At 35.1% G+C, this 12,620-nt stretch overlaps 1 pseudogene; it reads left to right on the top strand.

The window, feature by feature from the left end:
- The first annotated feature begins 97 nt into the window (after positions 1-97).
- Positions 98-8,992, top strand: LOC141549912 (non-selective voltage-gated ion channel VDAC2 pseudogene; annotated as a pseudogene).
- Positions 8,993-12,620: the final 3,628 nt, after the last annotated feature.

Here is a 12,620-nt window from a genome sequence, read left to right as displayed (position 1 = left end):
TTTCCCATCAGCACTCATTTCAGGATTTCATTGAAGTTGAGCTGATAATGATATACAGAAATGTAGTATATAAAATGAAGTTCACGTGTGATAGGAAAACAATTTGGAATACTGATGGTTGTTTAGTGTTATTTTTGTATGAGAAGTTGTGAGAATATACAATTTAATTCAGTAAATATTTATTATTATTTAATATATGCAAGATACACTCCTAAGTACTGGGAATATAAAAGCAAAAACAAGACAGTCTTTGCCCTCAGAGAACTTTTATTCCATTTGGGAATACAGGATATACATAAATCTGTGAAAAAAGAAACAAACAAACAAACAAACAAAAAAAACCCAAGGCAATTTGAGGAGAGAACATTAAATTTGGAGGATAATGAGGGACAACTGCAGAGATAGAGAGTTTGATATATAGCCTGAGTTTTGAGAAAAGATGAAGAATCTAATAATCAAAGGTGAGGAAGGAAAGCTTTCTTGACATGGGGCACAGCCTATGGAAACTGATTATGGAAACTACTTGAGGGGAAATAATCTGAAATAAGACTATAGAAAGATTGGTTGGCACCAGATTAAGAAGGAACTATAACACCAAATTGAGGAACTTGCATTTTTGTTATAAGAGGCATTAGGAAACCATTAAAGGGTTTTGAATAGGGAAGTGACATCAAACTTGTTTTATGAATATTATTTTAGCAGCTTTGTGAGTGATAGATAAGAAAAACAAGAAGCCAGGAGACCAATTAAAAAGCTTTTAGAATAGTTTGAGAAGGAAGTGATTAGTACCTGAATTTGAGAAGTTTAGATGGAGATTACCAAATGAGAATTGATGTCACCAGTTCAAGAAAGAAATTAGGTGAGATATATTTATTTGAATCAGTGATAATTGAACTCATGGAATGTGATGAAACTGTCAAAAGGGACAATGAAAGAAAAGAGAATAGAGTCTTAGACACAGCCTTTGATGATACCCAACTTAACTTCAGTCTCTCTGTCTTCCTTCCCTGAAGCACACCACACTCAAATTTCCCCCATTCATAAAAAAAAGCTTAATTTCATCCCACCATCTTTGTTAGATATCTTTTTCTATTGCTTTTTCCATTTTCAGCAAAATTTTCTGAGAAAGCAGTCTGTATTTAATCCTTTTACTCCCTCTCTTCTTTGTAATATGGCTTGAAAACTCTTCCTTTAAAAAGAAGCTTCTCTCCCCAAAGTAACCAGTGATGTCTTAATTGTCAAATTTAATAACCTTTTCTCAATCCTAATCCTTCTTGACCTTTCTACATTTGGCATTTGATCACTTTTCCTGATAATTTTTTTTCCAATTTTTGATGGCATAGTTCTCTTTGGCTCTCCTGACCACTCCTCAGTTTTCTTTGCTGGATTATTATCTTATGTCAAGACCACCAAGTTTGGGTGTCCCCTAAGTACTGTCCTGAAATTCTATTTTCTTGCTATACCATTTCATCTAGTGACTTCATCAATTCCTGTGGGTTTCATTATTATCTCTATACTGATTACTTTCAGATTTATGAATTCTAAACCTAGAATAAATTCCTTCATTCCAATTCCACATCATAAACTGCCTGTTATACATTTCAAACTGAATGCTCCATAGGCATCTCAAACTAAATATTTCTAAGAATATTATAATGGAAATATAAAAATATTTCCATAATCATTATCTCCTCCTTCCTGTCAGCAAACATATGCCTCTTCCAACCTTCCTTATTGCTATCATCATCCTTCAGTCATCTAAGTTCACAAACTAAGTCCTCAGTCTGAACTTTCATCTAGTTAGTTGCCAAATCTGATAATTTCTAGGTCCATAACCTGTCTAGCCCCCACATCTTTTTCCCAACTTTTCACTACTCTAGTTTAAACCAGTCCATTCTTCATAAAGGCTTCTGTGCAAGGCCTTTATTGATTGCCCAAGATGCTAGTGTCTTCCCTTCCTAGGTTATCTTCTATGTGCCATCTTCCCCTTTAGAGTAAAAAACTTGACTGCAGAGACTATTTTGCTCCCTTCCCCCCTTTTTTAGTGTCTGGTACTTAAGTATTCAATAAATGCTTATTGATTGGTTCTTAACTGAAAATTTTTAAAAGATAGCAATGCGTATTATTCTAGAACATAGGTCTAACCAAGTCCATCCTCTCCTCACCCCAAATAAATTTCATTGGCTCCCTTCTTCCTTTAAGATCGAATGTAGCTCAGCTAGGTGGCACAGTGGCTAGAGCACCAGCCCTGAATTCAAGAAGACCTGAGTTCAAATCTGGTCTCAGACATTCAACACTTCCTAACTGTGACCCTGGGCAAGTCATTTAATCCCAAATGCTTCAGCAAAAAAAAAAAAAAAAATCAAAAAAAAAAAACTAAACTAAATGTAAACTATTTGTTATTTAACATTTTTTTTCACAGCCTGACTCCTTCCCACCTTGTCAGTCTTCTTACAAATTATTTTCCTTCTTATATTTTATCCATATTCTTGCTCACAATGTTCCCTGTCTTTGTGCCTTGATATTTGCTGAGCCTACTACCTAGAATTCTTTCTCTCCTCAACTCTTACAGTCTTTAGTTTCCTTCAGGACATGGCTCAAATATTACCTCTGTGCAAGACCTTTCCTGATTGCCCAAGATGCTAGTGTCTTCCTTTCCAAGATTATTTTGTACATGCTATCTCCCCCATTAGAATAAAAAACTCCTTGACTGCAGAGACCATTTCGTCTCCCCCCATCCCTTCTTTTTAGCAACCTCACCATTTAGTGTCCAGTACATTATAAGTATTCAATAAATGCTTATTGATTGATGACTGAAAATTTTTTAAAAGATTGCAACTCACTAAAAATTGGGAAAGTTAATAGTCCTCTTATAACTTGATAAAAGTAACAGTTAACAATAAAGGTTATTACATACTTGAACAAAATTGTTAGAGAACTTAAATTTCTGATAAAGATAACAGTATGAAAGATTTCAACCAAACCCAACTTCCCTGAAAAATATCCTAGAAAACATTAACGAGAATGCCATAAAGTTAGAATTCAGCAAAACCAGAGAAAAACTAGTTAGCTCCTCTATCCAGCCCAGGACTACAAAAGAAGATAGCCCAGAAGCCCATGGATGTTCTTGCTGGCTAGCTTGCAGCCAGTGGTATCTCACTACTAGCTTTTAAGAGCTGCAGCAGATACAATTCCTCTAGGAAAAGGGGCAGAGGCACAGAGGCACATGACAGGTGTGTGATACAGGGTCCTCTAAGGTCCCTGAAACCAGTTCCATCTCTTATTGCTAGATCTGTGTGAGAAGATGCTTGCCCAAAGAGATTAAATAAAGCAAATACATCTGTATAACTTATACTGCAGAATTCTTGAGGTCTGAAGCAGTGATCTCTAATATCTGATTAGAACTGGCTTGGACCACATCAGGATGAAAGGTAGAATAGTGGGTTACTGGGAAAAGAGAAAAATGAGATAGAGGCCAACATATACGTGGGCCAATAGGAAGCAGAAGCCAGGGTTTGATGCTGAAGATGGGACTTACTCCTATCTACAGATTTGGCTCTTTCTCCCAAGCCGGTATTAGAGAAGAAAGACAAATTGCAGTGTTACAGGAAGGAAAAACAGGTTCCAGTCACCTCGTGGAGAACTCTAGCAGCAATGGCTATGGCAGTGTCACTGCCTCATAGCACCTGGACCTGTTCACCTCATCCAAGAATGTGGGTGAGAGTAGAATTTAACAAAGAACTCCTGATGTTGAACACCAATCTAAGAACTGAAACTAGAGATGTGAATAAACAGAACAGAACATTAAAATGAAGAAATACTGTAATTAGGAAGGTAGCAAATAAGTAATTTTTTTTCAGATACCTTTAATGGCCTAATACTACCACCCTAAAAGAATTATATGCACAAGTGTCTAACAATTATTATTGAATAAACAGGGTATGAGAAAACCCTGTCAGTATCCAAACTTGTGCTAGAGACAAAGGCCAACATGCAGGTTTTGTACTGGGAGTTCATTAGGAGACCTCCCTCCCTCTGCTGCAGAGACTGTCAACACACCCTTTTTGTTCTCACTGCAAAATAACAGACAGACTCTGGCTTCAGGGATGGCAGGAAGGGGCTGAAAATGTGAAGCCTTCTGGCTGGATCTCAAGCCTGTAGGTAAGGGAACTTGTAAGACTGCAAGGACTTTTTCCTGAACATCCTCATCACTTTTTCCCCATCTGACAAAAATTACTCCAACTGGGGAAAAAAAGGTGAGCCCAGAAAGGAATTGGGGAAGGGAATCAGTCCTGCCCTGCCAAGATATATTCAGGGTAGGGAAATAAGCTGGCAAAATCTATGTCCCCTGAAATCTATGACCCTGAGGCAGCCTTGTAACCTTGCAAAAGGGGAAGATGTAAAAAAAGTTGGATAAGGGGAGGTGGAAGCTTTTTAAAAATACAATACTATATAAAAATTCCTCAATAAAAGCTTGAGAGCACAAATAAATAATTTAGAGCACGCTAAGCCAGAAGAAAGAATGAATACTAAATCCTCAAAGAGAAGTAAACAAATGCCTGTCAATATATAATCTTATGGGTTCTTATGAAAGCATGGAACAAGAAGAAACTTATATAGTGATTAGAGTGCTGGGACTAGAGACCAAAAGTTCAAATCCAGCCTCAGATTCTTGAAACTAGCTGTATGACTCTGGACAAATCATTTATTCTGTTTGCTTCAATTTTTTCAAGCATAAAATAGGAATAATAGTAGAACCTATGTCAGAGTTGTTGTGAAGTTAAATTGTGATAACATCAGTAAAGCACTTATGAAATTACTTCAGAATTTATAGTTCTACGTGCAGAACTTAAATATTTGACATTTTAGAAAAAGTTGAATCAAGGATTAAGAGTCTAAAGAAAGAAAAGAGATTAATCAGTTCAAAACAAAACAAAACTTGGAGTGGAAGATAATGTGGCATAAAAGAAGCAATGTAAAATACACACTAATGTGATTTGACCTAAAAGCAATGATGCATGGGATTAACTTAAGTATCAAAGACTTCCCAAAAGAATATGACAAAAAAACCTAAAGTGAACACCACAATATAGTAAGTAATGCAAAAAAACTTCTCAGAATTTCTGAATGCAGAAATAAAAAACATCCAATTTCAAGAATCACCTTGTCTTCAAAAAGTTTAAAGACTTGCTTTAAACTCCAAGTTGCAGTGGTTAAATTTAATAATTTCTGTTATTAATAGCAAATCCTTTAAACAGAAGAAATACTTTGTAAAGGAAAGAAAATTTGGATGAAAAGATTATTCCACAGGCACAAGAAATTGCTGGAGAGACTGGAATACCATATTTTACAAAGCAAAGGAACTCGAGCTCCAAATGGAAAACAATATATTTTGCAAACCTGAACTTAGCAATAAAAAGAGATAGTCATCCAACAAAAGAGGGGGCACTTAAAGAGTTTCTGGAGGAAAAAAAAGACAAGATATTCAATTTGCAAATGGCACAAACTATAGAACAAAAAGAATATAATGGGCAAGAAAGTAACTCCACAAAAAATAGAGCATATATAAAATATAATTAATGCCCCAGAAAAAAAAGAATGTCACCAAAAGACATAAGGCAAGATATTTTAAAAAAATGAAACTTGTTGAAGAAAAAATATAGGAAGAAATAGTTTGGAACTCCCATCGTTTCTCAGTTTTTGAGCACAGACTGTTCTTACCACTGCTTGATTACTATCTCTGCTTTCCTTGCCTGTGCCCTTTTGGTATCCAGGAGACAGACAGAAGTAGCTTTATGGAGGAGGCAAGACTGAATGGCTAATTCTCATGGTGTCAAAAGTGTCTTGGAGGATGCTATGTTTGGACCAGTAGAGTATAAAACCACGGGGAAAGGGGGAAAGTGGGGGAGTGACGGATTCCTGGTAGACAGAAGAGAGAAGAATGCTTTCTCTTTTACTTTGTCTTCCAGCCTCAGCAGCTGTGTAGAGCATTAGTGCACTGACTACCAAGTCACTCCCTCCTGCAGTCTTGCCATGTCATTTTACAGTCTTGTCAGCATCTGACAATGTCTATTTCTTTATGTTGTGACCTTGGCAATGTTGCCAGAGATATTTTCAGCTAAAGATTTGATTTCTGGTTGGTGAAGCTAGATGTGAAAATGAAGTCTTGTAATGGAATGAAATTGTCTTCTGTTACTAGTGTATTAACTAAAGTTAATGGGACCAGAGTTAAAGTTAGGGACCAAATATAAATTTTGTAAGCATGGTCTTTCACCTTAGGGGGAAAAAACCAACCGCTGATTATTCTGGGAACTTAAATTGCAATTGAAGATTAGATTTGTCAAGATTTGAAGCTGATATTTGACAATACCTTTTCACTAACAGTTAAGAAAAGTCATAAAAATAAATCTGCTCATAAATGGAAAAATATAAATCTTGACTGTAATATCAACTTTTATTTTGCTGGACTTATATTTCACAGGGCATCAGTTTTTGGTTACAAAGGCCAGCTTGCTGGTTACTAGATGACTGACCTCAATGCCAAATCAAAGTTGAGAAGAAATGACTGCAAAGGGTTAAAGATTGGGGTCTTCCAGCTGAACACTGTTGTCAATGATTGGAACAGAATTTGGAGGTTCAATTTAGAAAGTATGTGATGATCTTGATACTTCTGTAAAATTAGCTTGGACATCAGATACTACCTGCATTCATTTTGATATTGCACTTAATATCAGTTGTATTCTACTGCTTTTATTTCTGCAAAAGTACTGTTCTAGTTTAATTGATGTGGGCCACATTCAGACTCTTTAGGCTCAGTATGAGACTTATGCTGTCTGTCTTGGTAGATGGGCAATAATGCCCAGAAGCCATAAACTTGGGCTTGCTTAGTGCATCTGAAGAAACTTTTAGGGGATGGATATCAGGAGATTTGACCATAAACTACATTTCTTATGTGACTTTCTAACTTTTTTTTTTTCCCAAGAGGGATGATTGAAATGAGCCAAACAAAAGCTGTATTTTATAGACAATTACTTTTTAGTTGATTTCCAATTAAGTTGGTTATCTAGTTACCAATACTTATACATTATTTAAATGTATTTAACTGTTGAGTTGCTACCTACCTATGATGAAATGACCTTTTTGAAAATTGCAATTGTGAGCATGTTTGTTTTTGTTTCTTTTAATATTTGATATTACCATTTTATGAAATGGATTGTGGACATTTTGAGATGAGATGCAAAAATTTTGTTAAATCATTTTCATTAGAGATACTTTTGGTATCCTAGAACACTATAGATTGTAAGATTGTAATGTAGAGTTAAAGGTTTTATAATTAAGTAAAACGAGTTGATTTGCAAGCATTCCCTTTGGTCTCCTTATCTAGATCATAATTTATTTTCCACATGCTTTTCATTCATATCTGGTTTTAAAATAATCTCGATTTAAAATATAAGGACATTTAAAAAAGAAATAATTTAAAAGGTAGACAGATTTAAACAGTATGAACAAACAGTGATTCAGTGAAATGAAAATATTAGAACAAAGTCAGAAGATTCAAAGTATAATAAGTTTCAGAGAAAAAAATAATCAAACAGCCTAAAATCCATGACAAAATGAAAAGCCTTGATACCATCTATAGAGATGCAGTCATAATGGCAGAAAAGCAAGAAGTACAGCCTACTTTTCCCCACCAAACATCACAATAATCTAGAAATTGCACAAGACAAATTTCTGATAGGGAAGTCCAAGAAAAAGTCACATTGAGGCATTTTTCCAGTCCAAGGTGGTTAAGAGATGAACAGGATCTGACCAGGAGTTCACCATTGCCTGCAGAACATTGCAGCCCATGGAAAACAAAAACTCAGAATGGGTATTGGAGTAGTGACAGATAATAGTGAATCCCTGGATTAGTGCAGGAATGGATGCCATTTGGAAAATTTGTAGCCCACTTCTCAGTTCTGAGTTGGAATGAGGGAGCAATCTGCAAATTAGTGTGATAGAAAGAAGCAGAAACAAAAAACAAGTTTGAAAGTAAACAGTAGCTATATGGTTCTGATCTCAGGAGCTAAGTAGACACTCACCTGTAGACTTCAACCAACAATGGAAGGGAATGCAATGACCAGAGTAGGCATATCAGCTTAAAGGAGAGTCTGCAATTCAGTAACTCAGAACCTTTAGAGCCTCCCAACAGGCTGGCTAATAGTGTTTGACACCCTCAGTAGATTACCAAAATCCCATTCAGGGATAACCTAGTAGACCCAAATCTGGCTCTGAAACTTGCAGACCTCAGAATAGGAAGTCAGTAAATTGTCTTTGCCCCAGTCACATCAGTTTTGGAACCCTAAAAGCTGAATTGCAAAAGCAACAGAGGCATATAGGAGGACAGAAACTTAGATCAGACATTCACCACCCACAGAAATATGCAGAATCCAGCACTAAAATAAAATCTAAAGTAAAGGAATAGGCTAAAAGAACAAATAAGCAAATAGTAAGGTATCAAGGAAACTTAAGACACAAATTCGGAGGAAGAGAATGACCCCAAAACATTTACAAGCTGCAAGAAAAATTCAGGTTGGATATAAAGTCTAATAATGATTCTTGGAAGAGTTAAAGCAAAAGTTTTTAAAAACTAAAAAATTATTTGAAAATTTAAATAACGAAACAAGGGATAGGGAAGAAAGATATGAAAAGAAAATTTATAGCTTGAAATAAGAGGTATAAAACTTTGCCCAAGAAAACAAGTCTCTGAAAATGGACTAAATATAACTTATATATCAAGAAATAAACAAAATCAAAAGACTGAAGAAGAAAAAAGGAAATGTCAATGATCTCTTAGCAGAAACATCTGAAAAATAGATTAAGAAAAGATATTTTCTACTCAGGTTACTTATACCTTCGGAAGCTAATAATTAATGTGCAACAAGAAAATGGTATTTACACACATATATTGTATCTAGGTTATATTGTAACACATGTAAAATGTATGGGATTACCTGCCATGGGGGGAGGGAGTGAAGGGAGGGAGGGGATAATTTGGAAAAATGAATAAAAAAAAAAAAAAAGAAAAGAAAAGAAAAGATATTTTAAGAATCATTTGAAAAATGAAAGCCATAACCAAAATAAATTCTCCCAAACCCAGAAATGCCATGTTTTGAGAAATAAAACTACTTAAAACTCTTAGAATTGGAGGTGAAGTAAAAATTGAAAAAATGCACTATTTATCCTGAAAGAAATCCAAAATAAAAATTTTCAGAAATTATAGCAAAGTATTCAGAATTTCCAAGTCAAAGAAAAATCACTATAAGTAGCCAGATATGATTTAGCAACCAGCACAATAAAGGACAGTAAGTTTGGAATGATATTCCAAGAAAAAGATCTAGACTTAGAACCAAAAATAAATCAGCCAGCAAAACAGTATAATCCTACAGGGGGAAGTGAACTTTTAACAAAATTGAAAATTTCCAAACATTTCTGATGAAAAGATCAAAGCTGAGAAGAAAATTTGTTATACAGCCACAAGAGTCAAGAGAAGCATAAAAAGATAAAGATGAGTCAGGTTTTAGAGAAAGAAATCAAAGCTATCAATATCCATATTTTTAAAAAAACTAACTCCAAACTCTCTAATAATTAGAGAATTGCAAATTTAAACAACTCTTAAGGTATTACCTCATACTCCTTGGATTGGCTAAAATGACAAAAATATGGAATTTAACATATGTTGGAGAGGTGTTGGAAAACATATACTGGTGCAGTTGATTCAACTATGAATTAGTTCAACCATTCTGGAAGGGAAGATGGAACCATGTCCAAAAGATATTGAACTGTGCATACTTATTCTCTGACTCAGCAATACTGTTACTAGGCCTATACCCTAAAGAGATCCAAAAAAAAAAAAAAAAAAAAAAGGGAAAATTATCTATATAGCAATTCTTTTTGTGATGGTGATGAATTGGAAACTGACATATGAATGCAATGGAATACTATGTGTTATAAAAAATGCAAGGAATGGTTTCAGAAAAACTCAGGAAGACCTGCAAAAACTGATGCAATGTGATGTGCATGAGTCAGGAAAACAATTTATTCTGTTAACAGCAATATTAATCAACTTTGAAAAACTGAGTAATTCTGAGTGATACAAAGATCAACTGCAATTCCAATGGATTCATGATCAAAACCTGCTGCCCACCTTCACAAAGAAGTGCAGATGTCCTTAGAAAGCAGTTTAAAGCATCTTTTTCCTCCCTCCCTCTACCTTCCTTTTTCTCTCTTTTCTTTTTCTTTTCCCATTTTTTTTGGACATGGCTAATGTGGAAGTTTATTTTGCCTATGTATTTGCATATGGATCTTTTTTTCTTATTTTTTCAAGGAATGGGAAAGGGGAAGGAGGGAGAGAATTTACAACAGAACATATATTGAATTTAAAAGTTAATTGGAAACAAAACTATCCTAAAAAATGGATGAGTCAAAGAATAAATAATAATTTCATTAAAATTGGTAGCATCAATGATATACAAAAATTCTTATTATGTGGCCAAAGCAATATTTTAAAAGGATATTTTACTTCTACAAACCACAAATTAATATTATCTCTGTTCTATTTTACTTTAATATTTTGTTAGCCATTTCCCAGTTACATTTTAATCTAGTTCAGGGGGCAGCTAGATGGGGCAGTGGATAGGATACTAGCCCCGAAATCAGGAGGATATGAGTTCAAATTTTAACTCCAATTGTCTCACCAAAAAAACAAAAGAAAAAACCCAATATTTTAATCTAGTTCAGCAAATTGAGAGTTTGCAGATTTAATACCTCTAATCTAAACGCTTTAATCAACAAAATAAATAATAAAAGAAAGAGCAAAATTGAGCACTGTGCTCTTCACAAATATTTTATATCTCAGAATTTGTGCACTTCACAAATATTTTATATCACAACAACTCTATGCATCAGGTGCTATTATTCCCAATTTATAGTGTACAAAATTGATTTAGATGACTTGTCCAGAGTTACTAAACTAATAAGTATCTGAAGCCAGATTTGAATATTCTATCCATTATATCAGGGCTTCTTAAACTTTTTCTGCTTATGATCCTTTTTTGCCTGAGAAATTTTTTTGCAGTCCTAAGTATGTGGATATGTAAAATAGGTATCATAGTCAAACATTTATTGATAACAAATTGTAATTTCATAACCCTCATGGGATTGTGACTTACAGTTTAAGAAGCTTTGTACTATACTATCTAGGACTGCTTTTATGTCCAAAGGAGATCAGAGAAAGAAAAGCTGCTCATTTTGTAGTGGCAATTCACTTGGAGGAACAAAAGTTCACAAATTGAAAGAAAAATGAAAAAGAGTGGGAAAGATCTAGGACACGATCTCAAACTACAATATCAAGTTATGATCTTCAAAATTATTTATGACTAATTAAAAAATAAAAGAATTGACCAATGGAACAGATTAGATATACAAGATCTAGAAGCAATTAAACACAGTAGTATTGTATTTGGATAAACTAATTGGATAAAAATTCACGATTCAAAAAAACTAGCTCAGAAAAATGAAAAGCAGTTTGACAGAAGTTAGTTTTATATTTATATTAACATCTCACTCAATATCCAAGCTATATAGGGAATACAAAGGAGGACTCCCATATACGTAAACTGCCTAAATAGAAGGCAAAGCATCAAGCACCACATATTTGTTTTGGCAAAAGATTGCTAGTCTCACACAACTAATTAAGATGAAAAAATTCAATGAGAAATGACTGGATGTCTTTCACAGAACTTTCTCCCCATAAGTCATTCAGAACCTTCCAGACAACTTTAGTGCCATACTTTTTCTGCAGTCTCAATGTTAAGATGTGAGAAATAAAGGTTGAGAGATCCCCTGATAGCAATGGGATCCCCTTGGGCAGTTGCAGGTTTTGCAAAAGAATTTGCAAATCCCAGTGAATCCAGGCTCAAGGTTTGTGGCAAGAATGGGTTTATTACACTGACTAAAGAAAATATCTTCATCAGTAGGCAAAATCCTGTTAGGACTTTTGCAAAAGGTTTGGGCACAGTTCAATTATATTAGATCTTTTTGCTCTGGAGCTGGGGACCAATAGAGGGTGGTGATCATGCCCCTGGCCAAGATCTCCAATTGAAAAGGAGATTACTATCTGGGAGTTTTCCCTATGACTAGGAGGATGGGGACCCTGGGAGGCTGGGAGGGTTTGAGACCCAAGACTACCCTTCTCCCAAAGATTAAAGGGGCCACAGTTTACATCAGGGCCTTTCCAACTCTTACCCCCAAAGATCAGGGAAACAGTTTACATCATTCCTCCCCTTAAGCAGTCACCCCAAATTCATTTGGGGTAAAGGGATGAAGATCTCGTCTTCCATAGCTGCCTCAAGCTGACAAGGATTGTAGAGTTGTTCCTATGTTCAATGGGGATTCAAGCCAGGAGGGAAGTTTGCATTTCACAGGGGATTGAAGAGCATTTCTTCCCATATGTGTGGCCTGATGAAGACCAAAATTAAGTTTCCACTGACTTGCCTCTGGGATTAAAAATTGGCTTGAGGGTGTTTGAAATCAGCTAGAAGGAGAAAGGGTTTGTTTCTGTGGGCTATAAGAAGGGGTGT

This window comes from Sminthopsis crassicaudata, chromosome 1 (genome assembly GCF_048593235.1).
Source record: "Sminthopsis crassicaudata isolate SCR6 chromosome 1, ASM4859323v1, whole genome shotgun sequence".
NCBI classification, from domain to species: domain Eukaryota; kingdom Metazoa; phylum Chordata; class Mammalia; order Dasyuromorphia; family Dasyuridae; genus Sminthopsis; species Sminthopsis crassicaudata.
The sequence above is the reverse complement of the archived record's forward strand: the minus strand, read 5'-3'. Positions and strand labels throughout refer to the sequence as shown.